The sequence below is a fragment of the Salmo trutta genome, chromosome 36, assembly GCF_901001165.1.
Source record: "Salmo trutta chromosome 36, fSalTru1.1, whole genome shotgun sequence".
NCBI classification, from domain to species: Eukaryota; Metazoa; Chordata; class Actinopteri; order Salmoniformes; family Salmonidae; genus Salmo; species Salmo trutta.
The window spans coordinates 16196792-16202791 of NC_042992.1; the positions used below are offsets into that span (position 1 = coordinate 16196792).

At 45.4% G+C, this 6000-nt stretch overlaps 1 protein-coding gene across 1 annotated transcript in view; it reads right to left on the reverse strand.

Moving 5' to 3' along the window:
- The window catches only part of LOC115175425 (engulfment and cell motility protein 1), a 189574-nt gene that overhangs the window by 69070 nt on the left and 114504 nt on the right, over positions 1-6000 (reverse strand). The gene's annotated exons all lie outside the window — the stretch shown is intronic.

Below are 6000 nucleotides of genomic sequence, written 5' to 3' on the forward strand. Positions count from 1 at the left end.
TGTGTGTAGGGGAGAGCGAGGTGTGTGTCTATGTGCATCAGTGTGTGTGTGTGTGTTTGTGAGACGCAGCGTCAGCAACACCTTTCAGGGCCAGTCAATGTCAGGGCCAGTCAGTGTCCTGTCCAGACTGGCAAGAGGATGCCAAGACACTGGCTTGGTCAGGGAGTCTTGGTTCCCTTCCAGCCAATGGGTCAGTAAGGCAGCTGAGTGTGAGTTCTCTCCCATGCTGGACAAATCTCTTCACATCAGACCTCGCCTAACTGTAGGGCCATACAGGTCAGGACACGTGGGCTGCGGCCCAAATCGCACCCTATTACCTATATATAGCACTACGTTTGACCAGGGACCGTAGGGCTCAGGGTGAAAAGTAGTGCACTATTAAGGTAAAAGAAGTGTTTTCGTTCAACACAGCTGGCTGTTTTTAATGTGAGAACTCCAGTGAGTAAGATTTCTGTTGGATTTATTGGATGATGGCAATTACATTTGAAACTTTAAACATCGGGGCTTAAATATTTTAACATCTGTGGTCAAGAAAGGCAGAGTTGCAAAGAAAAACCCATCTCTCGGACTGGCCAATAAAAAGGAAAGATTAAGATGGGCAAAAGAACACATATACTGGACAGAGGAACTCTGCCTAGAAGGCTAGCATCACGGATTCGCCTCTTCACTGTTGATGCTAAGACTGGTGTTTTGCGGGTACTATTTAATCAAGCTGCCAGTTGAAGACTTGTGAGGTGTCTGTTTCTCAAACTAGACACTCTAAAGTTCTTGTCCTCTTGCTCAGTTGTGCACCGGGGCCTCCGACTCCTCTTTCTATTCTGGTTAGAGCCAGTTTGCGCTGTTCTGTGAAGGGAGTAGTACACAGTGTTGTACGAGATCTTCAGTTTCTTGGCAATTTCTCGCATGGAATAGCCTTCATTTCTCAGAACAAGAATAGACTGATGAGTTTCAGAAGAAAGTTCTTTGTTTCTGGCCACAACAGTTTTCAGCTGTGCTAACATAATTGCAAAATGGTTTCCAAACGATCAATTAGCCTTTTAAAATTATAAACTTGGATTAGCTAACACAACGTGCCATTGGAACACAGGAGTGATGGTTGCTGATAATGAGCCTCTGTACGCCTATGTAGATATTCCATTAAAAAAATCTGCCGTTTCCAGCTACAATAGTCATTTACAACATTAATAATGTCTACACTGTATTTCTGATCAATTTGATGTTATTTTAATGGCCAACAAATTTGCTTTTCTTTCAAAAACAAGGACATTTCTAAGTGGCCCCAAACTTTTGAACGGTAGTGTACATATAATTACTCCACACCTGACAGCTCTGCTGGAATACAGACGTGAAAATACATCTAATTACTCCACACCTGACAGCTCTGCTGGAATACAGACATTTAAATACATCTAATTACTCCACACCTGACAGCTCTGCTGGAATACAGACGTGAAAATACATCTAATTACTCCTACATGAAGGAACACACACATCCATTCTAAATCACACAGCCCTGTCCAATACAGAGAGAAGAAGTAGCCAAAGAAAGGTAATTATTCTTATTCTGTAAATAAACCCACATGCATTCCTTATGTGACAAAGCTCTCCCAAATACAGAGGCACAGAGAAATAGAATTATGCTTATGCAAATAAACACACATCTCTTACATTATACTTCCTAGAGCTGCCGCCGGACATAACAAACAAACTCGGATTCTTCTTCAGTCACACACACACACACAAAGCAAACAATCATCTGTTTTCCTGCTCCGAAAAACTCTGCACAAAAACAGACGTCGGAGCAATCTCATCATTACAATGCATCTAATCTATATCAAGCCTTTTGTCCGCGTGTTTGGTTAACCGAGCGGAGGAGTGGGCACACAGTAGGAGATGAATCTGAGAACAAGCCTTTCCTGTCTTATTTGATTTTGTACTTGATTTCACTGCATTAGCAGTCGGTAGGAGCAACCCATGCTTGTGTATGTGCTCGCTGTTTTCTCAAATGGCTGCTTGTTTTCAGCACAGGGAAGAGCTATCTATACTTATTCTAGATGGGCTCCGTCTCAAAAGTGGAGTTCTTTACCCGTCGCCTTCCATTCATTATCCATCTCCAGGAGTTTTCCTCACTGCGTGACCTTACCAGGAATATCCTGGCGCTATAGTTGTGGGCTATAAAACTAAGACCCAGTGTTTTCTATAGCCATTTAACATAGTAAGGAAAAACTCTGGCCCTACTCATAGGTGCCACTCAAACGTAAAATGTATGCACGCATTACTAAGTGGCTTTGGATAAAATCATCTGCTAAATGGCATATATTATAGAGTGGATGGGATTAGATCGTATTTCTTCCCCTGTCAAGTCACTTTAGATCAGAGTGGAAAACGTAGTCACTGTAAATCTTCAGAAAATGTTGATCGTCCGCCATTTTACTCCTTCCACCCCTTTAGTCCCATCATCTTCACACATGATCTAGAAGAAGATGTAGAGGCTTAAACCACAGGATTTAGCCAGTCAATTCAAATAGGATTGTTTCTTTAAGCTAATGGTTCTCTGAAGTTCTAGCTTCAGCAGGCACCTCAGACATGTCATCACAGAAGGACGTGTTACTGCTAATGAGTTTGGAGGACTTTGAGACCCTGCGGAGTTCACATCCACACAAACACACAGCAGAGAGGAGCCTCGGAGGGAACAACAACAACCTCCCACAGGTAACAGCTGATGACATCACTCAATTCCAAACAGTCAGACAAAACTGACATCACGGATTTGGATAGCAGCATCCCTGCCTAGAGACAGGTATGGAAAAGGACATGGTAAGCCTGAGACCTGCCCAGTGAGTGAATGAATGAGTGAATGAATGAGTGAGCCTGTTCTGGGGAAACATGCTGGGCTGGAGACGATAAATCTTTTAAGCTCTGCAGTGGGCTGCTGGAGAAGAAGGGGGGTGGGGTGTCAGATGGGAGGGGACTCAGGACAACTGGACGGGGACATGATTAATGCGCAGAGCCAAGCAGCACAGTGACACACACACAGCCAGCCAGGCAGATCGCACAAACAAGCCCCCTCCATTCCTCTCCACTCCCAGCCCTCTCATCCCACTTCTGCATAAAAAGATACAAATACAAACCAGGGAAATGTCAAAACAGTATCTATTTATGGTTGCGGCTGTGGCGGTTGTTGAACCTTGGGTCGAACTGAAAAGTTCAAGTGGAATGCAGAGTGCCACCGCTGCTGCCTGCCGCCCGTACGCTCGCCTACATTCCCGGGGAAACAGAAAACGTTTTTTTCAATCTGATCTGTTGACCTTTGTATGTTCCACATTGCCCTGCGTCTCTTCAGACTGAATCTCTGATCCAGTAATCTGATCTGTTGACCTGTGTATGTTCCACATTGCCCTGCGTCTCTTCAGACTGAATCTCTGATCCAGTAATCTGATCTGTTGACCTGTGTATGTTCCACATTGCCATGCGTCTCTTCAGACTGAATCTCTGATCCAGTAATCTGATCTGTTGACCTGTGTATGTTCCACATTGCCCTGCGTCTCTTCAGACTGAATCTCTGATCCAGTAATCTGATCTGTTGACCTGTGTATGTTCCACATTGCCCTGCGTCTCTTCAGACTGAATCTCTGATCCAGTAATCTGATCTGTTGACCTGTGTATGTTCCACATTGCCCTGCGTCTCTTCAGACTGAATCTCTGATCCAGTAATCTGATCTGTTGACCTGTGTATGTTCCACATTGCCCTGCGTCTCTTCAGACTGAATCTCTGATCCAGTAATCTGATCTGTTGACCTGTGTATGTTCCACATTGCCCTGCGTCTTTCAGACTGAATCTCTGATCCAGTAATCTGATCTGTTGACCTGTGTATGTTCCACATTGCCCTGCGTCTCTTCAGACTGAATCTCTGATCCAGTAATCTGATCTGTTGACCTGTGTATGTTCCACATAGCCCTGCGTCTTTTCAGACTGAATCTCTGATCCAGTAATCTGATCTGTTGACCTTTGTATGTTCCACATTGCCCTGCGTCTTTCAGACTGAATCTCTGATCCAGTAATCTGATCTGTTGTTGTGTAAGAGGGAGAAATTTAAGACACAGCACCCATTTAAAGGCTAGTAGGCTGCAATGACCTCAAGGTATACACCATGGGGTGTGTCTCAAATGAGACCCTATTCCCTATAGTGCACTTGACGAGTGCCCTATGGATCCTGGTCAAAAGTAGTGCAGTATATAAGAGATAGGGTGCCTTTGGGGAGATGTTGCTCTATAAAACAGTGGGACGCGATAGTGGAGGGATAGTGGAGGGATAGTAGGGATAGTGGAGGGATAGAGGAGGGATAGAGGGGATAGTGGAGGGATAGTAGGGATAGTGGAGGGATACTAGGGATAGTGGAGGGATAGTAGGGATAGTGGAGGGATAGAGGGGATAGTGGAGGGATAGTAGGGATAGTGGAGGGATAGAGGAGGGATAGAGGGGATAGTGGAGGGATAGAGGAGGGATAGAGGGGATAGTGGAGGGATAGTAGGGATAGTGGAGGGATAGTGGAGGGATAGTAGGGATAGTGGAGGGATAGTAGGGATAGTGGAGGGATACTAGGGATAGTGGAGGGATAGTAGGGATAGTGGAGGGATAGAGGGGATAGTGGAGGGATAGTAAAGGGATAGTGGAGGGATAGTAAAGGGATAGTGGAAGGATAGTGGAAGGATAGTGGAGGGATAGTAAAGGGATAGTGGAGGGATAGTAAAGGGATAGTGGAGGGATAGTAAAGGGATAGTGGAAGGATAGTGGAGGGATAGGGGGGATAGTGGAGGGATAGAGGGGATAGTGGAGGGATAGAGAAAATAGACTAGAAAGGCCAAAAGATGCCCCAAGCATTCCCAGAATCCTGTTGTGTGTGATTTGTCTGGGTAGATGGGGAATTAAGAAGTCCAAGGCCCACCAGAGGTTTCTTGGCATTTCAAAGCGGCAAACTAAAGTAAATGATCCAAGAAAAAAAATTGTCACGGTTGGTGCCGAGATTAATTCCTTATCGTCTTTCTATTTTTATCCAGCAAATGGTTGTGTGTGAAGAGAAAGAGCTTTGGCTTTGAACACTTCTTTCTTCTCCACGCTAACACCGGGGGTTTCGGTTTTTTCAGTTTTTATATTTTTTTAAAAGGCAGACCATTACTATTTAATGAAGAACTATGCCACTGCTTCCATTTCCGAGTTCATTTAATGAAGCTTTGGTGTCTGAGTGGAGGGTTGCGTCAGTTTCTCTGCCCTCGCACTTTTAAATCATTTAAAGGGCTGCAGGGCACGGCTCAGAATGGATTTATCTAACGACCTTTACCTATCCTGCCCTCCTTCCTTTCCTATAATAACTTTGATTTGTGAACGTTAAAACTACATTTATCCATTTCCCCCAAACTTCCATATGCTGGGATGCTCTGTTGAGTTATACAGACTGCAAGTCCAAGTGTCATAATGACTTTTTAAAGTGCTACGCTTCTCTTTGTTGGTTTGCATTAAGACATAGAATCAAGACATGATGCTAAATTCTATGTTGTCATCTTGTCACTAATAAAATGCTTTATTGTATATGCCTGGGGGGACAGACAGTGAGAGAGGGGGGCAGGGGGACAGACAGTGAGGGGGGGAAGGTGGACAGACAGTGAGGGGGGGAAGGTGGACAGACAGTGAGAAAGGGGGGCAGGGGACAGACAGTGAGGGGGGGGAGGTGGACAGACAGTGAGAGAAGGGGGCAAGGGGACAGACAGTGTGTGTGTGTGTGGGGGGGGGGGGGGCAAACAGTGATGGGCAAACAGTGATGGGGGGCAGATGGGAAAACAGTGATGGGGTGGGGGGGCGGACATACCGGCCTGTCAGACACAGACCATTGGAGCCTATCTCCAGACAGAAGGAGAGAGAGGGTAGGGTCACGCCTAGGGGCTCTGGGGTCACTGCCTAACCCCTCAACACACAGCTAACTGAATTACATTTAGGGATTGGAT